Consider the following 15608-nt stretch of genomic DNA (forward strand, 5'->3'; position numbering starts at 1 on the left):
TAATGGGGCTCAAGCTAGAAATGTCAAAACATTTTGCAGATTTTTATATTTGTGGCATCAATCATGACAAAATCTGGATCTCTCTCAGTTTAAAATATTTTAAAATTGTGTCATGTAGCTATTCATGAGTTGTGTCTTATTGTTTGCTAGCAAGCAAGAAATTTCACTGCCTGAAGCCACCTCAAGCCTTTGCATTCAAGCCTGTTGATTTCTGAGTGAAGAGACCTTTTGAAGAAAGAAAATTTTGGAATTGCAATTGACAGCTCTGTCATATTTCAGATGTCAGCACTTTTTTGGTGTGGGGTCTGTTGTCACTGCACAACCAGCCATGCTGTTGTAATAGAAAATATACATAATTGGAAAGGTGGTGGTCCCTTGGTTTACCTGGGCAAACATTAGTGGTGAAATCTCTCATGCATCTACAGTCCTGAAATCCACAAAGTGGCTCTGTTGCATCTGAGGATCTGAACCTTGGCTGGTTGGTCTGAATTTGAGCTTGGAGTTTTGTTCATCACCTGTAGGTGTTTCCCTACCTGACTTGTGTCATGACACAAAGAATGAGTAAATAAAAGTGCACCTGTGAGCAGTGGAAATGTATCCTAGTCTCCAGACCTTGTCTGTTAACTTAAATTAACCATGCTGAAAGCAAAAGCTTGTGCTATGTACCTGAGCCTGAGCAATGTTAGCTGAGGAGCAAAGAAAATTAATAGTTCAAATAAGCAAGAAGTCCCAGTGCTCTCGGCATTTAGAGGAAGGGGGCAGTGCGTAGGTGGTGCAGGACACCCAGAAGACACCTGAAGTACAAGAATTGCTAATAAGAGCTCAGCCAGAATGGTTAGTGTTAATGATCCATATGTGAGGGGCTTAAAAGTTGCCACATATGAACTGTGCTTCTTTCTTACAGAAATGAAAGGCAGGAAATGTTCCATTACTGCTCCAGCTAAACCCGTAATGACTCCTCTGCCTTTTTCTCTGCTGTAGGTAATGGTTTACCCATGCAATTACCTTCTTTTGTCTTCACAGAGTTGAGGATAAATTATTTCAATCTCTTTGTAGGGGGCATTTGAAACTAGAGTTATTTTTAGGGAGAAATAAATTCTTCCATGTAAGATGTGGGAGCTGTTGCTCCTCAGGCAGCAGAGAGAAAATGAAAGACACTTCAAGTCTTTTTAAAAGCTGCGTTCTGATGTTTAGCTTGAGATCAAAGACAGAACATGGAAAGGAGGGGAAGCTGAGTTTCTAGTAAGCTACTAGCATATACAGCCTTGTATATGTGTCCTTTGAAGGACTTGGCATTACATTTCTGATCTTTGAACTTTTTTTTTATTTTATAAAGGTGAGCTGAATTTATTTTCAGTTATTGTGAAACTAATGACTATGCCTTAGATGTCTTGAGAAGATTGTACTAACTTGAAAAAAAAGAACAGTGTCTGGAAGTTGGTTATTACAGTCACACTTTTGTTTGTGGGAAAAATGCCAAAGTGGTTTTAAAAGATTAAGATCTGAAAATAATATTTACCAGGTTTTTGAAAGCACAGTTCAAGGTTTTGATGTCATACTATAATACTTTAAGATCAGCACTGTTACTTTAGTATATTTATTTTGTTTGCAGTAAACCTATTTATTTTCTTATCAAGCTGCTTTATTTTTTGAGTGGTACATTTCAGATTTAAAATGTGTTTTGTTGTTGCTTTGACACGTACTTGCAAAGCTACAGCTGACTTGTGTGAAGAATAAGAACCACGCTAGATGAGCTACCAATAACATTTGTAACTAATACAGATGCCAGATGAGCGTCCCTAGCCCAGCAGAATAACAAAACATTCTTGTTGGTTTTGAGATAATGCTAGGTATACCACTTACTGTCTGACACTTTGAGGAAAAGCATAGCTAATGGCATGTAGCTGAGGGGCAGTACTGTCTATTTATCAATGTATGTAGCCAGAGAGATTGCTTGTGGAGTTCAGAAGCAAGCTGTATTGATCTCAGCTACAGTACACTCATATTGTTTCCTACACTTACTCAACCTGATGTTGTTCACTGGGAGCAGGAATCAATTAATGCTTACAGCTTCTGCTATGGGAAAAATAAAAGACATATTTTCCAGCACTGTGTGGGGTGACAAATTTTTGGTGTTCTGACAGGAATGGAACCAACAAAAATAAGAAATATTTTTTTTAAAATATGTTCATGTGGTGGTAACAGCCTCCATTAATACCAATCTTTTCCTTTGTAGATTTTTAAGACCTTTACTGAGATGGGGAAGGAATGTAATTCCCATTGTTTACAGCTTGTGAAATTGATATAATAGAGGGAAGAACTGCCTTGCTGCAGGGGAAAGAGATGGTTGAAGTAAGAAGAGTGGAAGCATATTTGTCAGAGTGGTTTGAGTGCTTATAAATACTGATGCGATAATGTCTTACATTGTGATGATTTCTTGTTATGTTACTACATGTTTTTGTCAATACAGAATGGTAGCTTTTAATACATTACTATACTTGCAAGCATATGGTAGAACCCCTGGAGAGGTTCTGTTTTGTTTTTTTTTTCAAATGAGCTGAGTGATAGAGGCAGAGATGATAACACGAGGAATTGTATTTTACCCAGTATGTTGAGAGCTGTTTGTTTCTGGAAAAAAGACTGAGTGCTTATTCACTTACAGCCTCTCCTGTTTCTTTGTTGTGTGCCTGTATCACACATTACAGGAATGGCATTACAGCATGCCAATGTTCAACCCACTGGCAAATCAAGTTTTCTAACTAGGTTTTGTTGTTACTGTCACTCATGAAGCCTCTATGAATGCAGGTGCAAGATTACAACAGAAGGGAGGAAAAATGGCCCTGAGCTCAGAACTGGTTGTAGCACAAGCAGACTGCTCAGGAAAAGTGGAAAACGTAGTGTGAGTTTCTGGGAAATTCAGGTTTACTGCCCAGCTGATGCAGGTTTCTGTGGGATATTTTGATGCATCCTTGACATGTGTTGAGTGGTAAAGGGAGAGGGAGAAGCTTCAACGATCCTTGGAAAAGCAGCCACCCAGCTTTCCCCCTTCTCAAATATCCCTTCTTTGCAAGGGTTACTCTTCCCTGGGGAAGGAGCCTGGTTTGTGAAGCCCTGTGGGCACACACCTGGGATTTCTGGATACATTGAGAATGTGATGGGAACACCATGGCTGCCTGTGGTTATGTCCTTCAAAGGTTTTACAATGCATAGTTTGTCGTAGCTATGGCAACAATAATCACCTTAACTCAGAAGTGGCAAGAAGTTAAAAGGCACAGCCACTGGAAATTGAACGCCTTGTCATAGAGGTACCTGCTGACATTGCAGATACACATTGGAAGAGGGTAGAAGTCAGTAATGATATGGGTGGATGAACTGTGGAAAAAACAACAATTGCATCTTCATCTCGTCCACCCTCCCAAAGCTCCTGCCTGTTATTACAGTATTCTGGGACCTTGCCTACCTAGCAAGCTGACATATATTTCTAGCAGGCTGACATATATTTGCCAAGCAAAACAAAGCTTAAAACCTACCAACTTCGCTATATCTCATTTCTACTGCACAGTGTGTCCCCGTGCTCCTGAACTGTCAGATGAGACCATCATCATGGCAGATGTGATGTGGGCCTTTCTGACTAAAAGGCTGGAAAGGTGCTGTCTTTGGTTCTTACCAGCTAAGAATGATGAAAACAGTAATCCCTAGAATTGCTTACTTCCTCCCATTTTTCCTTTCCAACACTCCCAGGCTGTCAGGGCTCCCAAGGCTCCTTCTGGTCCCTGTGTCCAGGAGAAGGCCATGTAAACCCATGGATCCAAGAAAAGGCAGAAGAACATTTTGGCTAGCCCCTCCCTGCACAGGCACCTCAGGTAATGATAATGGCAGGCTTTGCAGCATGCTGGAGGGTTGTTTTTTTTCCCACCTGACCTTCATCTTTTAGCTCTCCCACTAGGTGAGTTGAGGTGAAGCATCTCAGGTGAAAACACTGGATGCTCTCCACCATGGCTGGATCTTTTCCTAACCCTTTGCCCAAGACCTACTCAGATTAAGTGTAGTTCCCAAACTTGTGTCTGTCATAAAAAAGAAACATACTGTAAGCTCTGATGGCATTAATCTCTGTCTTCTCTATTCTACTAGTTACTCTACGGCATCTTAAAGTTCTGGAAAGAGTCCTGCTCCTACAAATTACCTGCTCATACTTGTTGCTAACCCTAAGGCTGGGATGTGTGTATGGGGGTTGATAATCAAACCCCATAGATAATTCTGGAGATTTTGCGGTAAATTGCTAAGTCAGCTAATCATGAACTAGGTATAAATAGGGCTGAGGGGAAGGGAGGGCAAGTTTAGGTTTCTGAGAAGTGGGGCTTGATCAAAATAGTTTGTGCATGGGTAAGACACACCTGCGTTGTCAGGGATATGCATACTGTACATGTGTCCTGGGGTATCCTGGTTGAAAAGGACCATATTTAGATGCCAAAACTGTAACAGGCACTTGTGGGTGAGATGCTAGCTAGCTGTTAGTAGAAAGAAACTGCACCCAGACTTTTAGATCTAAAATATCCCCATACATCGAAATAGTGATAAATAATTCCCACTGACATAATGTGAACATTTTATGGGAAGCAAATTAAACAGCTTGAAGTCTTCATTATATTGTCATAGCAAAGTTAGATCCTGAAGCATAGAAGGGTCTGTCCATAATGGGGAGAAGTGAATGGGGAGATAGGAGAGGCCACAACTGGTCCGAAAAAGAAAACAACATGTTCAACCTGATGAATACTATGTCCTACCAAGCAGGAGAGTTAAGGGAGGAAGATCAGCTAAAGAAGGCCAAAGTTGCATATTTTAATCTTGACAATGGTTTTCATTGTATAAAAAAGAAAGGCACACTTCATGAATTCTATAAAAGCAGCAAATATCTCAGTAGCTTAAAGAAAAATATGTTGTATATAGCTTTTCTATTTTCAAATCTGATTTTATCTTTCAAATTTTCTTACATGCCAAAGTTTTTTCATGATCACAGAAACAGAAGAGGCAGTAAATATGTTTGTCCTTCAAACAGTTGAAAACAGAGTATGCAGATAGTAAAGGGCACAAGTATAAGCAGTAAGTAATTTTGGAAATCTACAGAGGGGAAAATTCTCATTTTTTCATACCAGCGGCCTGGAAATATATTAGACATAGACAAAATCACCAGTTGCTTGGGGCAAAAAACATCATGAAGTCATGACCCTGGTGCCTATTCTGTCTGCAACAGAACCCTGGAAAGCCTGGCTTGTTACTCCTGCAAGTGTCTTTACAAGAAGAAATAGTATTGTAGTCACTGCTCCTATAGGGTCTATAGCTGGTGTCAAATTTTTAATCCCCCGATATTTTATGCTTCAGGATACAACTATTCAAGGTAGTAACCTAATCTAAGTGCATGGGTTTATTAAAATGGATGGCTGTGTGGATAAAAGCCATCCTCAGTCTCAGCCCAGATCTCTTACACTGAATAAGTCACTGCGTTTTTTTATATCTTGGATTTTCACCTGCAAAATGGAGTAAAACATATCTGTCTGATATAATCAGGAAAACTATGTCAAATATCATTGGGCACTCAAGCATCACAGTAAGAGTAGGTGTGATTACATGAGATGTCACATAGCCTCTCATATCCCTCTCTGCCCATACTGCTGGTTTCACTAGAAAGATGCTGCTGTGACTGCTCTGCAGGGGAGCTGCAGGATTTGCCTAGAAAGTCCACACTGGAATTTGCAGGAGTATAGGACCAAACTGATTGCTTTTTAACATGCATATATGTGATTCATGTGGAATTTGTGAGTAAAGTTATTCACTCATCCATGTATAAATAAAAAAAAAAATGTCCAGGTTCTGAACACTTTTTTTTCACTATAATTCTCCTGTTACACAGCATGCACTCAGATTTCCAGAGGACCATAAGTTTCTAATCTGTGTAAAAAATTCAGATTGATTTAACCAGAGAAGACCTTCTTACCAACCCTGCAAGCCTCTGAGGTGTTGAAAAGGCTAAAGACTTTATTCAGTACTGGAAACCTAAAATACTAAGTGATCACAAAAATGGCCTACTCTGCATTTTTTCAAGTATGTCTCCAAAAAGAAAATTCTACATGTGTTGCCAGAAAATCCAATGCTGCTTCAACTGCAGTGCATCTTCCAGACCAAAATACAACTTACATATCCAATATAATTTACTATTTTTGAGTATTTCTTCAAATTCAATCTTAGATTATTCCTCATGCCATTTTCTTTTTTCAGTTTAAGATCTTTCAGACAGTTTGGATTTTCACTTTCACGTACTTGTAGCTATGGATTTGAAGGAGACTATTTTGTGTCTAAGATTCAAAACCAAGTGCCAGTGGCTATAAAGCAGGTGGCAGGCAGGCAGAATACACCAGGTTTTATTTTTTTTAATTTCACTAAGTTCATGGATATTTTTCTGCCTGGCCTTATTTGACAAAGTTTACATACAGTAGATATGCGAAACATTTTAATGCCAGCTACCCTTGGAACTGCTGTTGGTAAATGATAGTGTCTATTTCCAAACATGAGCATATCTAATTGCAGATAGGCACCATCACCAAGTAATTTTCCTTAGGTAATCTCTTTTTATTACAAATTCAGTAAGAAACAATAGATGAGATTATCCTGCAAGCATGCATATTATTATTAGAACAGCAGTGGCCCAAAGAGCTGTTTCTGGGCATTAATTTTCTGAGAAGCACAACAAAGACTGCATTTTTCTTGATGTCATCGTCATAATTTTTAACTGCAGCATTTCTGGTTTCTCTTCTGTCTTCCATTCTGTACTTCTTCTGGAGATGGTCCCTCAGTGTTTCAGGAATGCCAGTGTTAAAATGGTTAGGCCAAGTCTTCTCATAATAACATCCCCTTGAAATGAAAATTTGGGATGGACAGGCTGACTCCTGCTTTGCTCTGATGATTTCAATCATATTGTCCCCGCAGAATGTATGATTTCTTTGACTAAACCACAGAGAAGCTGAGCTACAAGCTACAGCTATAACGAGAGGTCAAACAATTAGAGCTTCCATGAAATGCTTAAAATGTTCTCTCCTTTCCACAATATGTTTTCTACTACTTTGCAATTTCCCACTTGCTACTTAGACTAATGGAGAGCTACATCCTTGTGAAATAACTCACAAACTTTCCTTTATCAGCTGTAGATGTTACTGAGGAGGTTGAAGGTTAATTTGGGTAATTTTCATGACTTGTTCCATTGCTCACCTTCCTCCAGTCCTTTTCCTGTCAAAGCTTATTAAGCTCACAACTGAATTTATTCATACAATCATATCTACTCTCAGGAAAATAAAGTAGGTTTGAGGCTAGTACTCAAGTTTGTTCAGAGGGTAACATGAGGGTTTTTAATTTTTTAAAGAAGACACACAACATCAAAGAGAAAAGCAAGCAAACCTGCAGCCTTTTAGTTTACATTTTTCAAGAAAACAGTGCAGTTCAGAGGGTATTTAGGTTTTCCTCCTTTGCATATTGAAAGTATAAGTTTTGGTTTTAATTGCTGATTTCTTTGTGGTACCTGTAATGTATCAGATGAAGGCTTTGAAGGAAGGAGTCTGATGTCACCTTTGTGACTCAAATACTGAACTGATCAAAAGCTCTTCAATCTTGTCACTTAAACTGATTAAATCTCATTTAAAAGATGTGTGCAAAAAACGTGCAGAATGTAGCTATCAGGGCAGATAACTGCACTGAATGGTCAAAAATATGTTGTAATATCTGTAGGTTGCACCAATTTTACATGGCTGTGTTTGTAGACACTCAATGGATAAAAAATAAACCCCATGCTGGGATAACATCCTCTTTATTTGCTTCCATTTGTCTGTATTTTCCAGGGCAATGGCTCACCAGGTTTTCTTTTTGCACTTTAGCACATCCTCAGCTGAAGAACTATTGGATATCAACTGTACTTTATTGCCCTGTTGCTTCTCAAAGAATTGATATCTGAATCTTGCGGTAAAAAGGTCCGAGTTTCAGGGTAAGCAAAAAAAACAACTAAGTTTTTCTTCCATGTGACTTTGTGTTGTGGGAAGGGGGGTGTAGAGGAATGAAGCTGGGTTAATCAGCATTGATATCATACAGCTGTGGCTGGCTTCAGGGGTGGGGGGTTGGCTGATGTAGATAAGGTGCAGCTGTGGCTGGTTCTGTTAAGTGGTTGAGAGCCAATGAAGAGAGCGCAGCTGAGGAAGAAGAGGAGGGAGGAAGAAGTAAGAGGAGAGACAACACATGTCCTGGGTGAGGTGAGGAGAGGAGAGGAGAAGGCAGCAGAGGGACTGGTATGAAGATTATGCTGGATGAGATGTTAAAAGACCTTGTTGCAGCTTGATAGTTTGGAGTGTGCTGTGATAATTGGTGCCTCATGTGAGGCTTGAACTCATGACCCTTAGATTATGAGACTGAGTGTAATGATAGTTTGGAGAGTGCTGTGACAGTGGGGTTGTATTTTTCTTTTTCTACTTATATTTTAAAATGAAAAGAATGAGTTGGCCAAGTCCTTGAAGAAAATCTGCCTTAGAGAAGACTGATCACAAGTGCAGAGTGGCATCACTCCAGAGGCCAGGGTAGAGGACCAGAAGAAGATTGCTACATGTGTGGCTGTGTTGGCAGCTTGTGGTGGGAGTCCTGCCTCTGCTCGGCTGCTACGCAGGGACAGTAGGTGCTGGAGTAGGAGGCTAGATTGCATGCAGCAGAAGGCAAGAAGATGAGCAGGTGAGTTGAGTAAGATTTAGGTACTGCAGCATCTGTCTTAAAAGCTAAATTTTAGCTTTGATCCACACAATTACTCAGCATGCTTCATATTTCTGCAGCACAAAGCAGAGCTGAATTCACGACTGTGGAAACCATAGTAGCAGCCTGTGCACTGAAATCCCCTTCCTACAGATACAGAAAGCACACGCCTCTTCTCTCCCTTCCCCTTCAGCATAAAATAAGTGGGAGAATGAAGTTCCTACTTTTCATCTAAGGTTAAGGTGAAGATTAGTGAGGCTGTGAAGATGGAGAACCCCATTAAAACTTTTTCTTTTTTCTTTGAGTGCATAGATAATTTTTGCTCTGCTTGTACATTATTAAAACTATGAGGCCAGATTCTCAGCAGGGGCAAAGGATGTAACTGTGGAAATCAATTAAGTTATGTGGATTTAAACAACAGAGGATTTTACCCCTCTGGCACTTGCATCTTAGGCCCTAGTAGGCCTTTTTTTCAGTTGTGATTATGCATGTATTTGCTAAGAGCCACAGCTTAGGGAAAATTTGAAGTGATAGGAAGCATTGCCACAAGAAGGAAAAGCAGCAGAAGAAAGGATTTCCTAGCAGTAATTCCTCAGTGTTTTGGTTTTCCAGCTTAATGATACATAATTTTAGGTTCTTTAAAAACAAATCATGGTAATGGAGCCTCTGGTTTGTGTTTTTTTAATCTTTTTTTTAAATAAAATGTTTAAATATTTATTGCAAATAAGGGAATTTATCTGTCATGTTCTGCAACAGCCCTTCGCTAACGAATCGTTTCTTGCATGACGTTTGTTGCCGTAGAGTTGCCACTGCCACCATTCACTGAGATGTATCATAAACATCAGACTTTAACATCATTACATTTTCTGCCTTTTGAATAGGATTTGTGTTCTGTTTCCAGAATCTATTACTGGATGAGTTTCCTTGGCTTGAAGGGAAAAAAAAGGGGGGTGGGGGGAGAAGGGAAAAAAGTAGAAGCAATGCTTTTATTAAACCTTTCTCTTAGTTTACAAAGGCTTTTTTTTCCCCCTTTTGTAGACTCCATGTATTTTTAATGATTTCTCTGTTGCTTGTAGAAAGTTGAGAGGATGACAGAAGGAAAGAGAGAGCACTCATAGAATAATTCAATTTTTTACTTTGTGAAGAGAAAAACCTGTCTCTGGGCTACATATAAAAAAATCATAAAAAATGATGTCTTCCCTTTGTAACTTCTAATACATTTTATTTAAAGAAAAAAAGCCCTTTAAAATCTCTGCTTCTTTTTTGGAAAACGAAGTCATGTGCTTTGCAAAATCACAGAAGCAGGTGATGCACGTACTTGAATTTGCAAGGAAACAGGAGAATTTTACAATGGAACAGAAGATAACTTACAAGAAAAAACAAGCCTCTGACAAAGCAAAGTCACACAGCCAGCATACCAAGCCTTCTTTTGTGTCACATAAGGGAAGTGGGGATGGATGGAAGGGGAGGAGAAAATATAATCTGTTTTATGTTATAATTAGATGGCTTAGTAATTGTATTTGCTTAATGACAATTACATTGGTGAATTCTTGAGCACTATCAATTTTTGCAATCTATTTCTGTGTCTGCCAAAGGCAACATTTTACACAAAGGAGCTGGGGTTTGTATCCACAAGTATTTCCAGGTACTAGCTTTTGGTGGGAGTTTGGTGGTGAGGAAACAGTACAAACTGCTACTGCAGGTGAAACCAGTGCTCCCCTCAACATGTTTGGGAAGGAAAACCTGGTGCTGCTGGTGGTTGCAGAGATCCTGTGTTGCCTATGATCCATGATAAATAGAAGCCCACCACTGCCAGTGTGAAAGTGTATGTAGGAGGGATGATTGGCGCACCTGCTGAAAGCTCCAGGCTGTGGTTCTTCCAGCACAGGTGCTGCATCCAAAGTGGTGGAAGTTTGACATCCTGAGGGTCAGAGCAATGCAGGCAATTTTTACAAATTTAGTATGCCTTTACTTTTTACAGTTATAGGCCAAAGGATTTATATTCATATTTTTACTAATACAGAAACATAGGGTGGGAGAGCAATTTCCAAGCTCTTCTCCTTTCTCAGACTTGGGAGGAAAAGGAAGAGGTCACATAACAAGGTATAGGATTGTCTGTGCTCCCCATTCTGTTTTTTCACACCTTTTAGGCTAAGTTACATGGAGAACTGACTCATTGCACTCACATGAAAAAATGGGTGCTGGAAATTGATTCCAGCATCTGCCTATGTTTATATCTGGCTTTTGCAACAGAAAGTCTAGACATCATGTACTTGTGTCTAGAAGTCTGCACTGGTGTCTGTCAAACGGGTGACAGCTCACCTTGTGGAACTCTCATGACTGAGAGGAGAATTAGGGGCAAATCATGGACAGCTTTATTAAATTACTACATAAAAAAGTCTAAGCTTGATGAAGTATACCATCTTACATCTTTGTGTCAGATCTTCCACTATACACAATCCCTTATTCTGATGTTGTAATGTTTGAAATGTGTTCCTTTCTTTCTTTTCACTGGGAGTGGAAGATAACAAATATCAACATTTTCCAAAACACATAGTTTTTATATTTCACAACTTGCTTGATGCAGCTCAATGTTATTCTTATTACCATTGCAAGTCACTCTGTCTGAACCATTATGTGGTAGAAAAGCTGTTGTTGTACTGCACAACATTATTTCTCAGTGTTAACGCTGAACACACTTTTTACTTAGGTTGGATCACAAACTGAGTACTCACAGACATCAGTGGGATTTGACCTAGGTGTAAAAGTAAGTCTGTGCCTGACATTTGGCATATTTATCCACTATTTGCTGTTACAAGGAACGCCCTGCTCAACTCGTGGTTTAAATCAAATCAGGTTTCAAGCAGTTTATTTGTTTATTGACATCATGTAAGTGACTGGAGAACAAGCATACTATACATTTAGCATCAATATCAACAATATTGCAGATAAACCACAATATAGTCATTTCTAAGATGTTAAGCACTTAAAATTTCTGAATGCCCTTCTGTAACTAATCTCCAAAAGTTTTAACCCTACAAAGATACACGAACACATTCTAGTCCTCTTCTACCTACTCTGCCTCAGTGACCCCCAGCACACATGCATTGGTGAAAAAGCCCCTGCAAGGTCCCCTCTGCACCTTCTGGTGTGGTTCTTCCCATACTTTAGTCACACGAGCAGGGTGCAGGCCGGTTCCAGCACCTGTCCCATAGCAGGGGATTCTGCCTCTCCCAGGGGGAGGTGTTGATGCTGGCAGAGCAGCTGCGGGCAATGCCTAACCTGGATACCTGTGGCTCTGTCTTCCTTCCCTAAGGTCTCTCCCTTCCTGTTGCAAATTATCATGGTTCTTAAACTTCTTTCCAAACTGACTTTTCTTAAAAAAAAAAAAAAAAAAAAAAAAAAAAAAAAGCAAATAGCAAATCCTGGTAATTCTGTGGTTACTCCTTAATTGTGTTGATGGTGGTTTTGATATAAGAATTATTTACTTTAATAAAGAAAAAGTGAGGGGGGGAAAAGTAAATAGCTGTAGTGAAAAACAAGAAAGAATTTGAAAAACAGAGGATGTTAAATCCTTGCAAACTGTTAATAAAACATGGCCTTGGGAGAAGGAACTGGCACAATAAATATGTCAGTCTGGGTCAGAACAAGATAAGCTCAAGGACAATCAAATGTTTAGTGAGATTTAACAGAAAATTACTGAATTACTGGAATTATGTGTGAACTATCCTAATTAACATACTAAAAGATCTATCTTCGAATAAAGAGAGCCCCTTACTAACAAAACCACCTTCCCACAGAACAGCCATGGTGGAAAAAAAGCATTGTACCTTTAAATGGAGATGAGACTTGTAAGAAGCAATGGGAAATAACTGTGACTAAACATAATTGTAAAAAAATGTTCAAATTGTATAAAAAGTTCTGCTATGTGTTAAGAGCCATGCTGGCTTTGTGGATTACCACCTAGCACCCATCTCACGCAGACTGGCAATAAGGAAATATCTCCATGCTGTGTGTGGATCGGCTCTTGCACACCGGGTGAAGAACCCAGATTTGAGGTAACAGTTTTGTGCAAACTTGATCACTGGTAATTCCTTCTTAGAGTTACCGGTTTTAGGACACCTAAACATTGTCACACCATATTTTCCATACTCATTAGGTGTGCTTAGCCAGCTCAAGGAAGCTCCTGGCAATGCTGAAAGAGTTTTGATGAAGTGGATCACCAACATTACGGCAGCCCACGTTTTGGAGAGCTGCAGCAGAGACCTGTTCGGGACTAGCTCTGCTTTATGACTCTGGCTGAGAAATGAAAACTCCCTATCTTCTAACAACTGTATTTTAGAGAGGGTGAATAGTAATTATTGACACTTAAAATTACTAACAATTTACTGGTAAAGACCATTTTGAGACTCCAGTTAGCCCCACTTAATGTTAATCAGGGGTACAAGTAAGAAGGTGTATTTTAATAGTAATACTCAAGGACTGATGCATTTAACTGCCGTTAGTGTTAATAGGACTTATTCACATGAATCCATGCATACCGAGAAGTAATGTATACCTTGTGCATAGGCAATTCAAGCTGTCATATTTAGAGCAAAGAAGAACAGTTTACTGAGAAATGGCTGATTTGTTACAGGATGGCAATTCTGGCTCGGGAGGCACTTTTCCAGCTGCGAACTCCTCACTTCTCAAAATATCTGCTGTTTGCTGCTGTCTGCAAAGAACAGCTAAAGAATTTTTTCAGGCACTCTGATTTATTTGAGTCTGGCTTCTCAGTCAGGAAACAATCCTTTTGGTGCTGCACTGCTACTGGCAAATCTACCTGGTGTCACATACAGGAGGAATTCCTGCAACATTGTAGACTTGTGTGGTGGTGGGCTGCTACTTACAGGAAATTAAGGTACATTCCATGAATTAGAAATAAGCTAAAAAATTTTAAAAATTCTGTAAGCATTTTGGAGGCCTAGCACAGTCTTTTAAAGAAGACTGTTCTATCATTTTATTAATTTTGATTAACCCAAAGCAGTAAAGGCTGATTTTAAATTCTGATTTCCACAGCAGATGGATAAATAAATAAATAAATAAATAAAAATCCCTAAAGTTGGAGGTTTTAGGATGGAAAACTACAAATCTATGGCAGACCTAAGATCCCTCTCTTGTTTGCTGCTCAAGTTGTTTAATGGAATTAAGAAAGGTGTCAAATGGGGGAAACCAAACTCCAAGTTCATTATCTGAAATGATGGGGATTACCCATGCTTCTTGTTCAATTGAGTATTCTTCATTACTTAAGGCTAATAATATTCCTGTAAAAGCTTCGCTGTCATGGTGAAGAGAAAAAAATCCCTCAGGAGAGCAATTCAGAGTGTTTAAACTGGGCTTTAGCTCTGAATTGCCATTTTGAGAACATCTCTGTCCTCTCTGCTGACTACAGATGGAGCCCATGGAGAGCTGTCATCTCCCCAGGCGAAAGTGAGTTATGGAAATACCCACCCCTGTGTCATACTGGCTCCCTAAAGGCCTGCACAACACCACCATCCAAGGGAACTATTTTTTAACTGCTCTTGCCTAAAGGCTTTAGATTTTCTATTAAGATCTAGGATTTGCCGTGCTGGTTTATGTTGGTTTTGCTGTCCAAAGTATTTCAATGTACTTTTCTTGGTAAATCCGGTTTGCTGTGAGATAGAGCGCTTCTCTTGAAAAGCAGAGCTCCTGTATTCTGCCAGATACGTTGTTGGGGTTTGTTTCTTATTTTTTAGTGTTTTGGGTAGATATTGATATTTAGCTGTAGTTTTGTTAGGAAACATTCTTGGCGCTGAGCATAGGAGAATGTGATACAATTTGTAGCTAGCATTGTTGCCTACATGACTTTGAGTACAGGAACCTTTGGAATTATGTACTAAACAAATATATTAAAATTACAGGACCTGTTTCATCAAGTTTGTGTTCTGAAAGACAAGGTGAAATAGGAAATTCAGCAAGCAGGTAGGATGAAGTAAATAATTTGAGGAGAGTCCCAGCTGATATAATAGCTTAAATCCACCAAAATCAATACCAACCCATGAGCCCTTCAAGAGACCAAATAACTGACTGAAAACTTCATAAACTCTGTTTCTTTCTTTGAGAGCTTCTATTCTTAGAACACTTTCAACTACAGCACTAAAACCATATGTTACATAGCAAGAAGTAATCTTCTGGTTTTGATAGACTACCTAGTTATCTTTATTAATTTTACTGGATGAGCCTGCCTTGTTTGATACTATTGACCATGAACATAAAACTTTTAAATTATGATTAAGGCAATGTTTTCTTCTTTCTGGCACTGCATATTCTTCAATGTCCCATTTATTTTTAATTAGGATGCCGGCACTTTCCAGTCTGCCAGCCAAATGAACAACATTAATAACTACTGGTATGGACATAGGACTTTGCTGAGAAAGGGAAAGATGACCCTTATAATTTAAAAAAGAGTGGATCAGGACATCTCCATGATGCTCCAAAGTGCAGTGAGGGAAGTCCCTATCGAATGCACAAATCAGATTTCTTCTGTGTCAGGGTGCCTGTAAGATGTTACATGATAGTTCATCTTTCAACCACGTGTAAGTCTGGGGCATTTCTGACTTGTTTAGAGAGGAAGCCCAGGTGTATCCAGGCAGATAGTAAATGCAGAATAACTGACTGGATAATTCTAGTATATCTGGTAGGATAATAAATGGCTGAAAGCATTCAGGATTAGCTTAATTCTGTTTCTACTCAAACTAGTAAAAAAGTCTTCCCTCTTTTCAGCATTGAAATAAGGGTTAAGTCAATGGTAAGCCTATTTTGAAAATCCTACC

The sequence above is a fragment of the Falco biarmicus genome, chromosome 3 (genome assembly GCF_023638135.1).
Source record: "Falco biarmicus isolate bFalBia1 chromosome 3, bFalBia1.pri, whole genome shotgun sequence".
Lineage (NCBI taxonomy): Eukaryota > Metazoa > Chordata > Aves > Falconiformes > Falconidae > Falco > Falco biarmicus.